At 34.4% G+C, this 21273-nt stretch overlaps 1 protein-coding gene and 1 pseudogene across 22 annotated transcripts in view; both read right to left on the bottom strand.

Moving 5' to 3' along the window:
• The window catches only part of PPFIA2 (PTPRF interacting protein alpha 2), a 495144-nt gene that overhangs the window by 248393 nt on the left and 225478 nt on the right, over positions 1–21273 (bottom strand). The window lies entirely within an intron of this gene.
• On the bottom strand, positions 2319–2382 carry LOC135275543 (U6atac minor spliceosomal RNA; annotated as a pseudogene).

Below are 21273 nucleotides of genomic sequence, written 5' to 3'. Positions count from 1 at the left end.
ACTGGATTATAGAAAGAATGGGCAACTTACAGAATGGAAGAAAATTTTTGCAATCTAACCATCTGACAAAGGGCTAATATCCAGAATCTACAAGGAACTTACACAAATTTACAAGAAAAAAACAAACAACCCCAACAAAAAATGGGTGAAGGATATGAACAGACACTTCTCACCAGAAAACATTTACATGGCCAACAAACATGAAAAAAAGTTCATCAGCACTGGTCATCAGAGAAATGCAAATCAAAACCACAGTGAGATACCATCTCACACCAGTTAGAATGGCGTTCTTTAAAAAGTCAGGAAACAACAGATGCTGGAAAGGATGTAGATAAATAGGAATACTTTTACACAGTTGGTGGGAGCGTAAATTAGTTCAACCATTGTGGAAGACAGTGTGGTGATTCCTCAGGATCTAGAATCAGAAATACCATTTGACCCAGCAATCCCATTACTGGGTATGTATCCAAAGGATTATAAATCATTCTACTATAGAGACGCATGTACATGTATGTTTATTGAAGCACTATTTACAATAGCAAAGACTTGGAACCAACCCAATGACTGAATAAAGAAAATGTGACGTATATACACCATGGAATACTATGCAGCCATTAAAAATGAGTGCATGTCCTTTTCAGGGACATGGACGAAGCTGGAAACCATCATCCTCAGCAAACTAACACAGGAACAGAAAACCACACACTGCATGTTCTCACTCATAAGTGGGAGTTGAACATATGGACATGGGGAGGGGAGGGAACACATGGACACAGAGAGGAGAGAGAACAGATGGACACAGGGAGGGAAGAGAACACTTGGACACAGGAAGGGGAACGTCACACACTGGGGCCTCTAGGGGTGGGGGCCTAGGGGAAGGATAGCATTAGGAGAAATACCTAATGTAGATTATAAATTGATGGGTGCAGCAAACCACCATGGCATGTGTATACCTAATGTAACAAACCTGCATGCTCTGCACATGTATCCCAGAACTTAAAGTATGATTTTAAAAGAAAAGAAAAGGGAAGAAAGAGCCAAACTACTCAAAAGAATGGTGAAAAGAAGAGGTTCACTTGAATGTGTTGAGAGTAATGGTGGAGGGGCTATTAACGCTTCATTTTTGCAAAGAGATAGAAAATCTTGGTGATTAATCAAAAGGTCAGAATTCATTATTCTATTTCCTTTAGCCAAGTGATTTGCCCAGGATGCTGTTTTTTTGTTTGGTGTTTTATTGAGCCCTTGCTTCTTCTGCAAGTGAGTCTAATCTATATGTAGCTCTAGAGCAATGTCTAGCAGTTGATTGTTATTTTCTGGCATCTGGCTGCAGGCTTGTCCATGACATTTGGAGGGTCTAACACAAAAGTGCAAGTGGAAGCTCAGTGCTGCCCCCTCTTCTTTTCCCTCCAGCTCTATTCCACACAATAAGGTCCCTCTGGTACATGTGTATACCCTGACCCACACATCCCAGCTTCTCAACTACAAGCAGTCTCCCTTTGGCTCTATGGTCCTAAGAGTACACAAGTCAGAGATGAGGGTTGCAGACAAAGGAAGAGGCCCATTCAGTCTCTGGAAACAGGCTCGGAGCAATGAATCAGGGGTTTTCAGGGTTCCTGGTAACCCTGAAATGAAGATGATGTAGAAGATGGAGATAGTGTAGAAGAAGGAGATAGTGTAGAACTAATAGGATACTGAATTGGGTCTAGCCTCTTGGCCATCTGTTCTGGTGGTAAGGAATGAGATCAAAAGAGGACCAGAGCAGGCTGAAGCACAGAGCACCCAGCAGTGTTGCCTCCATGTTCTCAGGTCCCTGAGGTACAGGATGGAGTACCACTAAGTCATTCAGCAGCTGCTATATCATGAAAACATTGTCATGCTGGTGAAAGAAACCAGGATAAGGATGTCAGAAGTTATAAGCAAAGTTACACTGGGCTTGCAAAATATTCTTTGTACTCACCTTTCTACAAAGACATTAGTTACAACTTTCATTATTTGCTTATGCATACTCTTCCATTAGAATACTTCTTTTCTTTCTTGTCTATCTGAAAATTTTCCAAATTTTCTTTTCCTTTTTTTTCTATTTTTATAAAAACCTTTATTTTAACTTCAGGAGTACATGTGCAGGTTTGTCACCATAGGTAAACGTATGTCATGGAGGTTTGTTGTACAGATTATTTTATCACCCAAGTATTAAGCCTAGAACCCAATAGTTATTTTCCTGATCTTCTCCCTCCTCCCACCATCCACCTTCTGATAGGCCCCAGTATGTGTTAGATCCCTCTACGTGCCCATGTGTTCTCATCATTTAGCTCCCACTTACAAGTATTTGATTTTCTATTCCTCTTGTCAAGGGGAATGCTAATCTCTCCTTTTATACAATACTCTATTTTAATTTTTGGAGGAAACTCCATGCTGTTTTCCACAATGGCTGTGCTAATTGCCATTCCTTCTAATAGTGGCCAGGGTTTACTTTTCTCCCTGCCAGCACTTGTCATCTTGTATCTTTTTCATAGTAGCCATCAGAACAATTTTGAGGTGGTATCTTATTGTGGATTTGATTTGCATTTTCTTGATCATTGGTGACACTGAGCATCTTTTCATACACTGGTTGCCCATTTGTATGCTTTTTTGGAGAAATGTCTATTCAAGTCCTTAGCCCATTTTTAAAATGACTTATTAGGTTTTTTGCTGAGTTGTAGGAGTTTCTTATATATTTTGAATATTAACCACTTACAGATAGATGGTTTGTAAATATTTTCTCCCATTTTTTAGAAGCCCACCTCAAACTTCTACTCTGCATGAAACTTTTGCCAGTCCTCCATCAGCGGAATTAACTTGTGTTTAGAGCACCTTGCACATTAACTCTAACTTAACACTGCTACACAGCATTATGTTTATGTATATGTATTTTCTCTATTAGAATATAAGCTCACTGAACACATGGATTTTGCTCATTCTTTCTTTACCCCAAACCAAATACAGTGTTTGGTATATACAAAGGATACAACTAATTTTTGATGAATTGAATTAAACACATATATTAAGTTTCCTATTTCTACACTGTTTTGTTCATCTTTTTCTTGAAACTAATTTTTATCAAGATATTTTGTGGAAAATGTGACATAATATTCTAGGTATCATATAACTAGCATGGTCTAAAGTAGACAAAATATGTGTATTGATTCAGCCAATCATTTAGAAACCTTAATTTCTGCAAAGGGCCAGATAGTAAATAATTTAGGCTTTTCTGGCTATACAGTCTCTTTCCTGGCACTCAACTCTAATGTTATAGCACAAAAGCAACACAGATAATATGTGAACAGTAGGCATGGCTGTGTTCCAGTAAAACTTTATTTACAAAAACAGGTGGTAGGCCAGATGTGGTCCTGATCTATAGCAGCACTTCTTAAACATGGTTACACAAGAGGATGTGTTCTAATGCCTTAAAGCATCCAATTATATACTAATTAACTTCTCTCATACACATCCAGAATGGTGATAGTTATGTACTATCTTAGGAGAATTGAGAAAATAGTTATTCAAATACTTTTGTTTTTTTTTCTATGGTTCAGATGAGCAATGCTAGCTGACAGAAATGCTTATCTAGAAACTAGACTTCCATTCATGGATAAGCTTAAGATTATATTATATTTTTAACACAGGCTATCATTAGTTCATATTGATTTTCTTTTCAAACAAATCTGCTTATGTCTTTTACACTTCTGTTGTTTTATTATATCTAAGTGGAAACTGCGTATTTATCATTATTCTTTCCTTGTGGGTTTTATAAAGAAAATCTCCAATTTCTTATATAATAAAGCAATCTTTTTCTTATCTATATCTTATGAGCTTGTAACTATAGATACAATTAAAACCCAGACTACGATTCTTAATAAAATGTCTGGGAAATTGTTTTAATTGAATTTTATGTGTACCTCTGAAGTAAATCTTTATAGCCAATACTCCATCTGTAGATACTATCAAGGCCTGAAACTTGAAATCTCTATTAACTCCTCTCTTTTATTTTTTATTCAGTTTGTTAGAAAATTTTGTTGTATTTATTTTTCAAAACATATCCAGAATATAACAACTTGTCAACTTCTTTCTAGCAACCATGCTGGTCTGAGTCATCTTTATCCTTCCTCCCAATTACTGTAGTAACCTCATAACTGATATCTGCTTCTATCCCTGTCTCCTTTAGTCTATGCTAGGCATATTAGCTACAGGAATCCTTTTAAAACATAAAACACATTTGTCTCTCCTTTGTTCAAAACCCAAAGTGTAATCAGTTTTAGATGGAGAATAATTAATCAGAAACTGGAGGGACCTGTCCAATCTCACAGAGACTGGTTGATCTAAGCACTATAGCAGAAAACATCGAACATTGAATCTGAAGCCCTGTTAAATAACCAAAGATTTCTAAATTTAAATCCACGTGCTATTTTTTTGCTTAGTATTAGAGATTAAGAAAATGACAATACCAAAGAGCCTCTACTCCTACTTCTGACATAAATAAGTGCTACATTCTTTAGATCTGGATTCTAGTAGTCACATCATATTAAACTTTAGGGTGAGGCATTAAGTTTATTTTATTTATATATATATGTGTGTGTGTGTGTGTGTGTGTGTGTGTGTGTGTGTAATATATAAATATGTGTATGCTTCTTCATCTTTGAAATAAACTTTATAGTACAAATACTATGTCTCTCATGTATTATCTGCAAGGATCAATTGAGATAATATTTATGGTAAGAAGTTTGGAAAACTTAAATAATTATAAATAACAAGAGTTTACTTTCATAGGTACTTTAAAGAATAGAAATAACATCACTTTATTGGGGTCCAAACCAAAGCAGAACCTTTTGTCCATTAATTATCAGTGAGATGTTTAGATGTGTAGATGGTGAAAATCTAGATTGCGCCCCTTCTCAGTGGCTCACAGACTTCCAAATATTACACAGAAATTAAAAAATGGCAAGATAAAGAAGGTTTTCCATTTTAGCCTTCATTTTGATGATAAAAGACTTTCAAATTTTATTATTGAAGAATTCCATTTCATCCTTCTCCAACTTTTGGTCTAAAAGTTGAGACCAAGGTAAAATATCAGGTATAGAGCCCAAGTAAACAGGCTTTTATTTGCAAGGATTTATTTAGGGTCTTTTCTTTGTCCCAAGGAGCTTAGGGGTCTTGGTGCCCTTGATAGCTTTCTTCACCCATGTCCTCTTGCTTTAGGAAATACTTCTAGGCTTTGCTTTCTTAACCTGTTCACTCCACCTAACCCTTTTTTTTTTTCCTCTTGATTTCTTTTTGTGTGGACCTGAAATTATATAAAGTATTCTGGTGTGAGACTCAGCCTAGTTTCTCTCTGTCCCCATTTCAAAGCTGTGGATCACCTCTACTCACTTCTACAACCACATATGGTTTCTGTGGACTTAGAACAGGTTGGAATTCTGGGAATCTAGTCGAACAAGAAAGGAGTTAGATGCCATCTTTGAAGAAAATATTCTCTCTTTTTCCTGAATACAAAGGACTCAGCATCATTTTGGTGAGAACTTAACCTTGCTTTTCTTCATCAGAAGTAAAAGGTTAACATTTTTAAAAATTCAGAACCATTCTATGTTATCTATTAGATGTTAAGGGACACAGGAATTTAGAAGAGAAAAATATAAATGAACATATATCAAAGATAAAAGCAACCTCACCACTCCAATTGCTTAATTTCCTATGCCTCATATTTTGGTTTCTTAGTTGGCAGGTTCCAAAAGTTATCTTTACACATATTTAAAATGTCAGTTGTATTCTAGATTCCAAAATTTGAATATTTTCTAAACAGCTATTATATATATACACACACATATATATATATATTTCCCTAATAACATATATACAAATAAACAGATAAGGCACATGCATATAAATGTGTGTGTGTGTCAGCTGCAATCATACTTCCTACAGAAACCATACATTTCTCATGAGCTTCTGTGATTTTAACCTTACCAAACTTGTCTTCATATTAATTTTTCCAATTAATCACATAAAAGCTCCAACTTGTTTTACATTTGAATCTGGTAATTGTATAATCTTTATCAGCAGAGCAAAAAGCTGAACTAAATTTTAAAACAAGTATATACAATATAATATCTAAAATTTATTCATTAGGTATGAGACACTGTTCAAAGCTCTTTACAGATTGTATTTCTTTAATTGTAAAGACAACATCATAAGATAAGTTTTATGATTGTACCAATTTTATCAACAACAAAGGAGATACAGAAAGTCACAAATGTGTGTGGCATGTATAGCAGGGATTTAAACAGATGATAACCCTGAGTTAATAATACTCTGTGGAATTTCTGATGTGTGTGGGGGAAAGAATTCTCACTCTTAACTGTTTTTTTTAAATTAATATAGTGATGTATTGATTTTGTATATTCATCATAAAAGAAAAAATCTTAAAAGAAATTGCTATTACAAACAAAATATTCATGACTAGGAAGCATAAAAAATAAGGCCATGTCTGAAATCATGTTCACCCACATGAAACATTAAACATTAACTCAGAGTCAGTCAAGGAGGCTGATGTGCAACTAATTAGAAAACATTCTAATTAGTTTTCTTTATAGTTTTCCTTGTTTTTCATCTTTATCCTTTCCTTTATCTTCAAATGGCAGTAGGATAGATGTGGTGAAGTTTCATCCACAACAGTAATTTACTAGGAAAAGGAAAGCCATGTTCAATAAGATTTTCATTGCAAGATACACAACAACAACAACAACAACAAAATTCTGTTAATTTTCAAGCATAGCAATGAAAGTTGAAAACTCCCTAGCATACAGAGAGGATTCTGAAAAATGTTGGGTCAACTTTGTGATCATTTTTGACCCATATCTGGGCATTTTCCAATAACATCAAGAGACATCATTTGCATTTGAAAAGCATATAAAAGAAAAAAACTCCCTCTCACCACTGCCATCAGACACTTTGTGATAAGAGTGTCAATTAGCACAAACTTTTGGAAAATTATTTGTTAAGCAAATAATGCATCTTCCAGGAAAACATTATAAGAAAATAATCAGAAATGAAGATCAAGATTTATAAACAATAATATCCATAGTTAAAATTGATTAAAATGCAATTTATAATCACGCAAATTTGAATAACATAAGAAAATATTCCTAAATAACAGTGTGTTTTCAAAAAGCACTGTATAAAATTATATGTACCAGTAGATTTTAAATACGTAAAAATACATTCAAAGTTACACCAAGTTATTTCCTCTATACTGTAGGTTCTGTGAGGGGAAAAACAAAAAATCAACCCTGTTATTTACTTTTATACATTTGGGATCTAAGTCAGTATATGGAACATAATCAATGCTCAGTGCAAAAAAGAAAGAAAATGAATGTGTGTGTGTGAGTGTGTGTGTGTGTGTGTGTGTGTGTGTGTGTAATGGGATGCCTGTTAAGTAGTCCTTTAAGAACCTAACATTTCTAAGTTCTGAGCTGATTGTCTAACTGAATAGACCAAACATTTCTACAGGAAGCAGACAGTGTCTAGTCAAAGAAAGAGTCCTTTCTTCTCCTCTTAGTCTTGCGAAATTGGCCAATAGAATGTTTAACTTGAAGAAAAAAAATGATAATACTCTAACAACAACTTTATTTATGTATTTATTTATTATTTATTTTTTCCAGATGAAGGAACTAAGGCTCAGAGAGGTTAAGAGATTTTCCCATGCTCCCACAGCAAGTAGGTGGAAGAGGCAGAGTTTGAACTCAGGTCAGCCTGCTTCTGAACTCAACTCACCATATTTGGCTTCTGAGGTCATTTTGATAACTTGCAACTGACTCAGCATCTACCTGTGTCTTGTGCTGGAGTCAGCAGTCAGATCCTTTAAGGTGAGACTCATTATGCTTTGGTAGACAGAGCCCAGGATTAAAAGTTGAAAGTCCTGGCTTCAAGTTTCAGATCCATTTTTTTTTTTTTTTTTTTTTTTTTAGTGGCCCCTTTTCTCAGGGTGACAACTGTGTACCTCCTGCCCCTACCTCCACCCCCAAATGACAACTCCAAAGACTAGAACTCTTGAGCTTTCAAAATAAAGGTAGAATTAGACTTAAAAGCATTGGTTAAGAACAAAAAGTATTGTCAAACTTCTTTTAAAAGGCCCACTTTCTTTCTCATTCTTGTTTGACTTGTAGTATGATAGTTTTACCCTTCTTTACTCTCCTGTACTGTACCCTAAACTTTATTCTGAGGACTCTCCAGAGAACATACTTTAAAAAAAAAAAAAAAAAAAAGTCTCTTTTATGCCGATAATTGTGCTTAACAGCGGAGACAGGAAGGAATAAGGGAAGAAAATAACAAACAAACAGCCAACCAATATTTCATTTAAGTCTGTGAAATGCTATGCAAATGCTCAAGAGTGATTTACTTCCAATTATGTGGTCACTTTCAAAATAGGTGTAATGTGATACTGAGAAAAATGTATGTTCTGTGGACCTGGGGTGAAGAATTCTATAAATATTCACTGAGTTTACTTGTTCCAGGTCTGAGTTCAAATCACAGATGTCCCTGTTAATTATCTATCTCATTGATCCGTCGAATATTAGCAATGTAGTGTCAAAGTCTCCTGCTATTACTGTGTGGGAGTCCAAGTCTCTTTATAAGTCATTAAGGACTTGTCTTATGTATCTGGGTGCTCCTATATTGGGTGCATATATATTTATGATCATTGATTCCTGTTGTTGCATTGATCCTTTTACCATTATGTAATGTCCTTCTTTGTTTCTTTTATTTATTTATTTATTTTTAGAAAAACAGAAAAAAAAAGGAAGAAAGAGAGAAACAAAAAAAACAACTTTATAGGATTCGTATGCAGTTTATATGCCACAAGACATAAAAAGTATTTAGCATATAAACACATAGCACTAAATAAATAAGAGGTGCAGTTACTCGAGTAAATGGAATCTCTCAAGGCCTACTGAGATGAACTGTATGATTTTTTTTTTTTTGGTCTGCTTTTAATTTTTTTTTTCCTGTAGTATCTGTCAATGTCAGCAGGTTAGCTAACAATGTGTCTAATACTTTAGTAGAGACTATCTCATCAACCCTTACTTAAAATTCCTTAACAGTTCCTCAATCCCTTCATTACAAAATCTAAACACCTCATGCTGATAGAAAACATACCTAATGTCCTGGTCAGCCTCTGCCTCTCCTTTCCCATGTTCCAATGCTATCTCTTATGTACCTGCAGCTAAAACATATTACTTACATTCTCTGAGCATTCTACCTTCTAAACTTAGTGATGCTGGACCCAGGTTAAAACAGAATTTTTCTTTGATCTAAATTCTAATCTTCCCTTAAAATTAACCCATTTATTTTTATTGCATTTAAAAAATAATTTTAGCTTTTCCCAAAAATGTTTATTATTTAAACTTTTTTATTGTTTATTTTTATTTCAAAATCTTTGTGGTTCAGGTGGGTTTTGATTACATGGATGAGTTCTTTGGTGGTTATATCTGAAATTTTGGTGCACCCATCATTCAAGCAATGTGCAATATACCCAATATGTAGTCTTTTATTCCTCACTCCCCTCCCATTCTTCCCTGAAACTCCCAAAAGTTTATTACCTCATTCTTCGGCCTTTACATCCTCATAGCTTAGCTTCCACATATAAATAAATGAGAACCAAATATATTTGGTTTTCCATTCCTGATTTACTTTACTTAGAATATAGCCTTGAGCTTCATCCAAATTGCTGCAAAACACATTATTTTGTTCCTTTTTATGCCTGAGTAGTATTGTATGGTGTTAACTAAAAAGCTTCTGAACAGCAAAAGAAATAGTCAGCAGAGTAAACAGACAACCTGCAAGGTGGAAGAAAATATTTACAAATTACACATCTGACAAAGGACTAATATCCAGAATCTACACAGAACTCAAACAAATTGGCAAGAAAAAACAAATAACCCCATCAAAAAGTGGACAAAGGACATGAATAGACAATTCTCAATAGAAGATATACAAAAAGCCAACAAACATGGTAAAATGCTCAACATGAATAATTATCAGGGAAACACAAATTTAAACCACAATGAGATACCACCTTATTCTTGCAGGGATGTCCATAATTAAAAAGTCAAAAACCAATATATATTGGCATGGATGTGCTGAAAAGTGAACACTGTTACACTGCTGGTGGGGATGTTAACTAGTACAACCACTATGAAAAACAGTATGGAAATTCCAAAAAACTAAAAGTAGAACTACAATTTGATCCAGCAATCCCACTACTGGGTATCTACCCAAAGGAAAATAAGTCATTATATGAAAAAGACACATGCATCTACAAGTCTAAAGCAGCACAATTCTCAATTGCAAAGATATGGAACCAACCTAAGTGCCCATCAACTAAGTGGTTCTTTTTATTTTGAAAGAATTTTAGATTTATAGAAGAGCTATAAAGATAGTATACAGAGTTCACCATACTTTTCATATTCTTTTCCATAATGTTGGCATCTTATGGTATGTTCACCAATTAAGATATTAATACTTGTGCAACAGTTTACTTTTATTTTTAAAAATGATTTTATAGGCCAGGTACGGTGGCTCACGCCTGTAATATGAGAAATTTGGGAGGCCCAGGTAGGCAGATTGCCTGAGGTCAGGAGCTCTAGACCACTCTGGCCAACACGGTGAAACCCTGTCTCTACTAAAAATCAAAAAAAAACTTAGCTGGGCATGGTGGTATGCACCTGTAATCCTAGCTACTCAGGAGGTTGAAGCAGGGGAATTGCTTAAACCAAGAAGGTGGAGGTTGCAATAGCCAAGATTTCACCACTGCACTCCAGCCTGCATGAGAGAGCAAGACTCTGTCTCAAAAAACAAACAAACAAACAAACAAACAAAAAGACATTATGTAGTTTTCACAATCTATGCCAATTGATTTGGAATTGATCAACAATTGATAATAAAGGTAGAACAATCAGGCATACATAGTAATCATTCTCTGAAGATCAGTGTCATATGAATGTTTACTCTATATTTTCCATTAGCAAATTATGAAATGAATCTAGATTTGTCATCTATGACATTCAAATGGCAATAAATTAGCAGCCTGCTTTATATATGATTTTCCCCTCAGTGCCAGAATTAAACTTCATTGCTCTGCAAAAAATGAACAAGCAAGCAAACAACAAAGTTATATTCAAGTATTTGTATTTTATCTTCTTATTTACCCATATGATTATTTTTGAATCAATACTACAAGAGCAGATTGATTTGGAATTGTGACGATAGACAGAAAATCTTTTATGTCTGCCTCAATAGAACTTCCAGAATTTAATTAAAATTTATTCATTAGTTCTGCCCTCTTCTGTCCCATCCAAGATTCCTCCCTTAAACAAATACAATACACAGGGTTACTGCAATAAGCAGAATTGCTCAGAAAATGTCCTCTCCCCTATTAATCTTAGCCACATGTCAACATTTACTGATGTTAGCATTTAAAATACCTTACCTTTCTTTTATTCTAAAAGCAAACTAATTTAGGTAATAAGTAAAATTCAAAATTAAGGTCTTCACTATTATATTCTATCACAGACAATTCACATATTAAGTTGCTAAATAACAACATCTGTAATTTTTTACTGTAATCATCTGAGCAAATGAATAAACTGTAAGTTATTTTATTCTGACTCTTCTAGACTAGGAGTGTATGTGTATATATATATATATATATATATTTTTTTTTTTTTTTTTTTTTTTTTTTTTGAGATGGAGTTTTGCTCTTGTTACCCTGGCTGGAGTGCAATGGCACAATCTCGGCTCACCGCAACCTCCGCCTCTTGGGTTCAAGCAATTCTCCTGCCTCAGCCTCCTGAGTAGCTGGGATTACAGGCACACGCCACCATGCCCAGCTAATTTTTTGTATTTTTAGTAGAGACGGGGTTTCACCATGTTGACCAGGATGGTCTCAATCTCTTGACCTCGTGATCCACCCGCCTCGGCCTCCCAATATATTTTTTTAATTAGGATTTTCATACATATAACTTTAGGACATTTCTGGAGGTATGCACTGTCTTATAATTTATCCACATGCAAGTAAACTGATTTACTAAGGCTGAAATTAGAAATAAAACACTCTAAGGGAATTTGGTATTCTTAAATCATACAATTCTGATACAACTAGATGATACTTTTTTGACACATATGGCCATTCAAAATAATTACTTTTATATAATGATAAAGTTTATGTCTATTTCTTAAAATAAATATACTAAATTATCCTGCATGGGCTACCTTTATTCCTTGTTTAAATATACTGTGCTTTCCTTGATAAAAGATTGGTAAAAATAAATTATTTGTTGTCCTATGACATTTTATTATTTAAGCTGTCACTTATGCTTTTATTATAGAGAAGAATCTCTGGTAGATTCTTAGAGACTTTCTTTTTATCCACTTTTTTGCATTTCTTAAGTGTTGTTTTCTGCTATTATATTTAATCTGTATGATCATATATAGCTAAAATAAACTTAATGAGAGAGAATGTATGTGTTTCTATTATTGGATCTGCCATGAATTTTATATCACCAGTATGCATCTGGTATTTTTACATTGAAAAATGAAGATATATAAAATCATCATAATAAAAAATAAACTGCCAATTTAAATTATACTTTATTTGTAATGAACAGTATTTGAAAGATGCTGAAGCAGTCAATGCTAACTGGAGTAATGAGGGATACAAGGTTACCTATCTCTTTCCTACCAACTACATGTACCAAAGAGTAAATCAAAAGAAACCTTTCCTGTGGGATAAAAGCCTTCTGTGGTTCAGAAATTTTGAAGATTACCCAACATAGATATAAACACACTCTGATAAATGCAAATAACATACAAATCTAAATGCATATTATTTATATTGATAAATATGCTGTGTTTACACAAACTAATAAAAATGTAAATAGCAAAAATTACGAAGATTTTGCTACAATTAGTTTAGCTTTATCATCAATTTCTCTGATTTCTGACTTGGGTTTGGATTTATCTGCTCTTTAACTACTCTGATGGCCAGTCCAGGCTACTGAAAACTCTCACTTGCTTTACTCATCAGCTTAGATGTTTATATTACACCTTCTCAGTATGTGCCATCTGGATGTTTTAAAGTCAACTCAAATTCAATGTCTTCAAAACTTACCTTCCCCACATTTTCTCTTTTTGAATATTGTTTGATAAATACTGGATTATTTAACAATTTTATTTTAAAATCAGAAATCTGGGAGTCATTCATATTAATTTTTCTCAGGAGTATGTGCAATAAATCATCAAGGCCTACAAATTCTACCCCAGATAGATTTCTAGACTCTCACTCTTTTCTCTCCTTTCTCACAGTTTATCATCTCTTACCAAAACTCTTTATTGAATTTCCACTATACCAGCATATCACATACTTGGAACGACCCTAAACTCCAAGCATGCCAAAGTTTTTTGTATCTCATGCCTTAAATAGTTTTAAAGATATTATATTTTTTCCACAGGGGTTGCGAGAATTAAGGAAAAGATGCTCTCTAGATTTATAATTCTCATATAGATTTTCTATTTGGGGAAGAGTAGAAGAGTAGGAAAGTGTATGGATTTGTTTCAGATAGATTAGTTTCATCACTTCAAAGTTCAAATACTATCTCTATGCTTGTTTAAACTTGGCCAAGTTATATAACCACCAATAGATAGATTCTACTTATTTGTAAGAGGATTTGCTGAGATTAAATCAGATGTAATATCCAATGTTCCTGTCTTCATTTATCAACTCTTCTATCCACATAGCTTTCAGTTACCAGACATTTCTAGTTATAATTTGATATATAAAATAACATTTGACTCTGTTGTTATGGGTTGAGTTGTGTGTTCCACCACATACATTGAAATCCTAACTCCAGTACTTGTAGGTTTAAACCTATTTGGAAATAGGGTCTTTGGAGAAGTTAAGATGAAGTCATTTGGTTAAGTCCCAATCCAACATGACTGTGTCCTTACAAGCAGGAGAAATTTGGACAGAAACAGACACATACACAAGGAGACAATGTGAAGACACAGGAAGAGGTCATCTACAAGCCAAGGAATCTGAAGCAATCAAATGTTCAAAGAATGAACCAGATTCTCCCACACAGCCTTCTGAAGGAACCAACCCTGCAAACACCTTGATTTTAGACTTTGAGTATTCAGAATGTGAGATAACACATTTCTGTTGTGTAAGCCACCAGTTTGCAGTACTTTCCTATGGCAGCCTCAGCCAACTAATACAGTTGTTTTATTATGTTTTACATAAATGTGCCCACTCTTACGTTAACTTTGGAAGGTTAACTAAGGAAAGATCTGAACCAGAAACACAAAGATAACTTATCATATTACTTAGTAAAATACCCCAGGAAGCTAGATGATTCATGAAAGATGTTGATAATGTTAGACATGAAACCAAGAGGAAAGTAAGTTTAATGAATTTCTCTTGCATTCTACATAACCAAGAGAAGAATTCATGATTAAAAGGGAAGCAAAATAAAATATGCATATTTTTTCCTTAACTCCACACTCCACATGTACCAGATAGAATTCTATGTAGCTTTTTCTGGGTGTTTTGTATTGTTCAGAGTTCTAGTAGAAGAGACCAGAATTCACTCAAACTAGTGGGAAATTTGTCACAGCATGGTAAATGCCTTACTAAATCAGTGGTAGGGATGATGAAATAGACTTTAAGCCAAACATTACATAATTCTAAAGCTACACAGCAGAACAAGGATCCAGAAGACTTGCTGTCTCTTCCAGAATTAGGAAGTCACCAGTTTCAGTTCTCCATCAATACTGCCATGATGAGGAAGGTAATGTAGCAGTAGCAGCTTCAGAACCACAACATGTCTTCTACAGCCTGTGTCAGTGAAATGCATTCCACATGCCTCTCAAGATCCTCAAAGTTGCTGATGAGGTGAAAAACTCCACATGCCTTTGACTGTGCTTGTTGGCATATAGAGCAAAAGGCACTGCAATACGGCTTTCTAAGAAGGCAAAAGATTGCCTGAACCGCAATCACACTGGGGACACTAGTTGTAAGAGAATCTTGAAGATGTAGATTGTAGCTTTTCATATTCTGCAATTCTTCAGGGACCATTAAAAGGAGACTGGTATGGTGTTGAGCACCAAGCCACTATACCCTCCAAATAACACAGTAATGTTGGTTAGTTGTGAAACTCACTTAGGTACCTGATGCAGCCTCAACTTTAGGAATTCTTACTCTTCATTACCACATGCAGTCTATTAGCTTCTTTCCTGAAAACCTCCAGTTTTGAGGCTGCAACTCTCAGGAGACACTGCCTGCTACCTTCCCTTGTTACAATAATTTACAGATGCCCCAGATTTACATCCTTAAAGAGTTTAACACCTGGATCATAGTCAATTTCACTATTCCAGTCAAAATTCTTGATGATCCAATACTAACATGGAAGGATATTGACCATCTCTTTTACAATGACTTGATCCTCCACCATATCTCAGCCATCTGCTTTCAAGGTCATATCTATGTCCTGTACGTCCTGCTAATAAAAATAAGTACACACCAATTCCAAAATCTCAAGCTTAAACATCTTACTCTATCTACTATCTTTTCTCTATTTCCAATACTTTTACTCCCTCTAATAGTCATAATTCAGTAATTCTTCAAAGCTAGGAGTACCAAGTCCACTTCAGACCACTCCTCCATGCTTTCTCATGTTCTCACATCCCTAGCTATTCATATAAGATAGTACAACCCATCATTGTAAGCACTTTCTTATTGACACCTTCACCTTTCTAAGATTTTCTTTCTCTTCCCCAGAACTCCCTACAAACTTTTCCTGACTTCTCATTTTTTAATCTATCTATCTATCTATCTATCTATCTATGAATAGTTGCCTCTTTTCCTACTTGATTAATTACACCAAGTAAATAAACCATGATAAAGACTCTTGTTCACTGCTGTTGTCTTTTATGGTAAAATGCTGGCTAGTATGTAATAAGAGCTCAATAAATATTTACTGAGTAAATTAATAACATACTTATAATAATTTTTAAGTTAACTAGAATACTGTGTGTCAGGTTAAAGCAGCTCAAATACTTTACTGAATGAATGAGTTGTATGGAATAAATCGTAAGATAAAACAAATGTTTAAAGTCTATTTGATCTACTCATTAAAGGTAAAATGAAAAATCGATTTTGTAAAGCCGATAATATACAAAATAAACAAATCTATTCTATTCTTTTTGTTATATATCATACTTTGAAACTTTTCTTCCCTTTTTAAAATATTTTTCTCCTAAATTTCCTACATTTTAAATGGAAATTACCTCAATTAAAGTAACAATATAATTTTCCAAGATTAAAAATATATGAGATAACTAATTGAATAAACTCTTACACTGGTCCATTACAATGACTATAGGTTATATTAATATTGTGCTGGAACTGATTATCTTCAAGTTGACTCTATTCTCCTCAATCTGTCTTTAAAGAAGGGTATTAAAAGACTTGAAAATATTTAAAGACTCATTTTAATGCTGACTTTTCAGCAGCCACAATGTAGTTCCCAAATTATTAATTACATCAGGTTAATCAACCATGACAATCTATTAATAGGAAATGGAGAAGAAAATTAAATTAGTAAAAACTATTTAAATTGATTATCTAATTATAGAGAGACCAACATTACAAAAGCATGCAATAGGAGAGCCTACAGAGGTACAGTTCCATGTGTGTAACTTTGATTGTTTACAGAGATGTTGCTTCCATTACTGTCATGAATCATTTAGTGATCTATAATATATCAAATAGTATGGAAACATGTAATTAAATAAATGTCACATGTCTCAAGAGCTTGTGTAACTAACATGCTCCTAACATCTTCACAGCTTTCGCTATAGAAGCAAATCACACAAATTGCTAGTTAGAACTTATAATAATGATGATGGATTAATTTTAAAATGAAATTTTATGAGTTTATATATAGGCCCCCTTATCCATGGAGGAGTACTTCAAGACCCTCATCAATGTCTGAAGACAGGTAGCACCAAATTTTATATACGTGTTTTTTCTAAACATACATGTAATAACGTTTAACTTATAAATTAGATACAATAGGAAATTAACAAAAATAAAATAGGACAATTATAACAACATACTATAATACAAGTTATGTGGATGTGGTCTCTCTCAGAAAATATCTTGTTGCACTGTTTCACTCTTCTTATGATGATGTGAGATGATAAAATGTCTATGTGATAGGATTGAGTGAGGTAAAAGGTATAGGCATCAGGATTTAACATTGGGTTACTAGGACTTTCTAACAATATGCTAGAAGAATGAACATCTGCTTTAGGTGATTCTGGATCACTGATCTATCACAATGATGGCTGGATGTCAGGAGTAGATGATGTTGATGTCTAATGCACAGATAGTGTAGACAGCATGCATATGCTGGACAAAGGGAGGATTCACATCCTAGACAGAACAAAGCAGGTTGGCATGAGATTTCATCATGCTACTCTGAATGGTGGGTAGAAATTTAAAACTGATAAACTGTTTATTTCTGGAATTTTCCATTTAATATTTTTTAACTACACAACTGACCTTAGGTAACTGAAACCACAAAACTGAACTGAAGGTGAAACCATGAATTAGCGGGGACTACTGTACATGTAATTCACAAAGTATTCAATAAACACTTGTTTTTCCTTCCTCCCCTTTCCTTCTTTCTTTTATTTCTCCTTCATTTATTCTTTTGACAAATATTACTTGTCACCTACTACATGCCAGGTGCTTTGACAGGTCTGGCAGAATAGTACGTAACGAGACAGACAAGGTGACTGAGATCTGAAGGATAGGAAGTAGTCAGTTAAGAGAACAGCTGAGAGGAAGAGGATCAGAAGGTGGTGACCAGCCTTCCTGAGAGCATCCCTACACATTTCTGCTGGTGAGAAATGCATGGTGTATTGTAGGAGCCAGGGTGCTGAGCACAGAATCAATAACAGTGCATGTGTCAGAAGGAGAGAGAGGGTAGGTAGGCAGGATTTATACCATGCAGTGCCTGGTAGCCCAGGGAGTGGGTTTGTTCCTATCAGAACTGCAATGGGAAGTCATTGTAGAAGATTTTTTTAGGGGCCTGGGGAGGGCAGGTGTCACATGATATAAGCATGGTAAAAGATAATAACAGACACGTCTCTCTATTTATATGTTGCCCTATTTTGTATATAGTGCTAGGGAATTATATAAATACAAAATTTATGCCATGTTTTTTAAAAAGTGAGGTCCTAAATATTCACAAAAGAATTATTAGACTGTAGCTCAATGATTAAAGTTAATGGAATACAATGCATTCTTGACTATTTCTAGAAGTTTCAGGAGTCACAAGGAAAAAAAAAAAAGATGTGGTCTAATGATCACTACCAAAAGATCAAAGCAGAGTTTTGAGCCTTCTGTATGCCCTAGGTAACAACTCCTTACAAATGCAGTTTAAAATAGTAACTGTGATGAGTAGTAATTTGACATAATTATCATCTAACTGAGCTGGTGAGGGTTTATTCTGATCTTTACTAAACACTAATTATTTGGAAAAGATCCATCTGCAATGTATCCTCCTTAGAGGTAAGGGTAGTGTACATATGCAGTAAGGCAATATACTAACATTTTCTTATTTGAGAAACAATTTTGAAAAGTAATGTCATCCAAAGGAACAAAGTTTGAAATGTTCATAGCCTATTGTTAAAATAATTGCACATTTTTTGTAAAAATCATTGATCTTATATTATGAAACTAAACTGCATCCATGACTGCTCACTTGTGTATTATAAAGTTTATATTGTAGATTGTTACATAAAGATAGCAGCAAGGATTAATTTTTGCAATTGTTCTTTTCCCAACCAAACATGATCATAAAATACATTTACTTATGAGAATAAAGATGAATCAAATAAAGTATTTGAAATATGGCGTTGTACATATACTTGTTCCATAATAGCTTTTTCAAAGTATTAAATCTATAGATGTGACAGAAGAAAAAAATAAAAAATCTGAAAGTGGAAGAGAAACATTCATTATTCAAGATATTTAAAGCTAGCTATTGAATTACTTCAAAATAATTTGTTGTTGGCTACTTTTGACTTCTTGACCTCACTGCCTACATACACCTTACCAGGGAATAAATAAGTACTCTCCTATGTGTACAAACACCTTTTTAGAAATATTAACTATCTACTGTGGATTTTATAGATATATTACAATATAAGGAAATAACTGTGTATGTCTTACATGATCAGAAAAATGTTAAAAAATTCATTCTCTGGAAAACAAAGGTTTAAAAGGTTTTATACATAGTAATTTAAATATAAAAACTTGAATCAATCAGTACTACATCTCTGTAAGTATATAATAGGAATATTTGTGGATGAGAAATTACATATGCTTTCTGTCTTCAGGCTCCTGCTAGCTCAGGCTATAATCCATCCTACATTGCTGCAAATGTATCTTTATAAAAATTACAGCACTACTACTACTACCATTCTGTGCTTCATTTCACCAAATTTTAACCTAATAATTTCCCTGCAATCCAATTTTTTCCTCCAAAGCCCTTTTCCAAGACAAATAACTCTTGTACCTACTTTGATTCTTCACAGAATGCTTTCTTTGACTGCATTTTCCACCGGCTTGCTTTGACTGCAAAAACTTTATTTAGAATGTATAATTGTCCTATGACCCTCACTCATAGAGTTAATATTCTGTGTGGTAACTTCTGTAACAAATAAATCCTGAAATTTCAGTAGAGGTTTTTCTACTCAGTGTACTGGGGGGATTTTCTCCTCACACTTACTCAAAGACCCAGGCTGCCATCTTTAATGTGTTGCTTCTAGTTTGCTCAAAGAATCAACACTCATCTATCTGAGGATTACATGAGTTTTTTTTTTTTTTTTTTTGGTTAGACCAGAAACTGATATATCCTATTCTTGCCACTATTTCATTGGTGATAAATCTGTTATGTGGCTGCTCCTAACAGAAAAGGAGGATAGGATACACATTATAGCCAAGAATCCAGCAAAAAAGAAGAATAGGTTTGTTAAATAGGTAACCAGTCTCTCACAGTCTCACAGATTTCTCATATAATATGCACAGGAGTTTGTTAGCATTTTTCTAGTTAGTAGATAGCTCCCTATTCCTCAAGACGCTTGTACAAACCACATCTTTCTTAGAATTGACCACTCCCTATATTCTTATCCTCGTTAGATGTTTTAATCCTCATATGGTTGACCCATTCCAAAACGTATCTTCTGATTAACAAATAAGTATTTCAACATAAATGTTCTTTACTGTCAACTTCTTCTGCTACTCATATTCATGGACATACATGCACTTCACTTTGTATAGTTTTGTTATTTGAACAGATGAATTATTATGAATTATTGAATACTGCATCCTTTTTTTTCATCTGGATGCCTTTAGGAAATTTTATTTTTTTTAAGAGTAGAATCCTCTAATAAAATCTTCCCTGAACTACCCTTCTCATTCCTCGGGGTGGTATTTGTACACTGTTGCCACAAAACCTAAAGCTTACTTCTACAATGTGAGGAATGCTTAAAAAATGAAAATTCTCTACTAACCTAAGATGATCTTAGATTGAACTTTTGCACCCCATACCTGTTGCTAAACTCAAATTAACCACCAATAGCTACTAAACTTTGGCCATAGTCTTGCTTTTTCTGCATCTACTACCATGATTAATGAAACATCAGTTTCCTCATACCTTCCAAAAATATAAAAAACGAACAATTCTTAGAACAAAACTGAACCTTTAGAACTTTGAACCATCTAGTTACCTAGACACCTTTCCCTCCTTTATCTGCCTTTAAAAAGCTTACTTCTTTTCCACTACCAAACTCACATATTACACATTGTATGATGCCTCTGCTACCCCCAGCAAAGCTGTGGGAGTGACTGTCTCCACCTTGTTTTCAAAGGAAGTCCTGAAGAACATCAGTGCCCAGGAAGAGAAATGCCATGAGGGTGGGGCCACTTCAGACAGTCCCCACTGAGTCAATGCTCAGTGGGGCCATAGGGGTGGTTCTGCCCTCAAGACCTTAGACTGGTAGAGTAACCAGAATTCTATTCCAGCCCAGAAGAGTTCTTGTGTGGGCTGCACCAAGCAAAACCAAGCAGGTGCCTGGAGCCCTGGAGGCCATTTGCCCAGTAAAGCTGAGGAGATGGAG

This window comes from Aotus nancymaae, unplaced genomic scaffold (genome assembly GCF_030222135.1).
Source record: "Aotus nancymaae isolate 86718 unplaced genomic scaffold, 86718_ANA_hifiasm-v0.15.2.pri h1tg000016l, whole genome shotgun sequence".
NCBI classification, from domain to species: domain Eukaryota; kingdom Metazoa; phylum Chordata; class Mammalia; order Primates; family Aotidae; genus Aotus; species Aotus nancymaae.
This window is presented reverse-complemented; position numbering and strand designations above follow the sequence as displayed.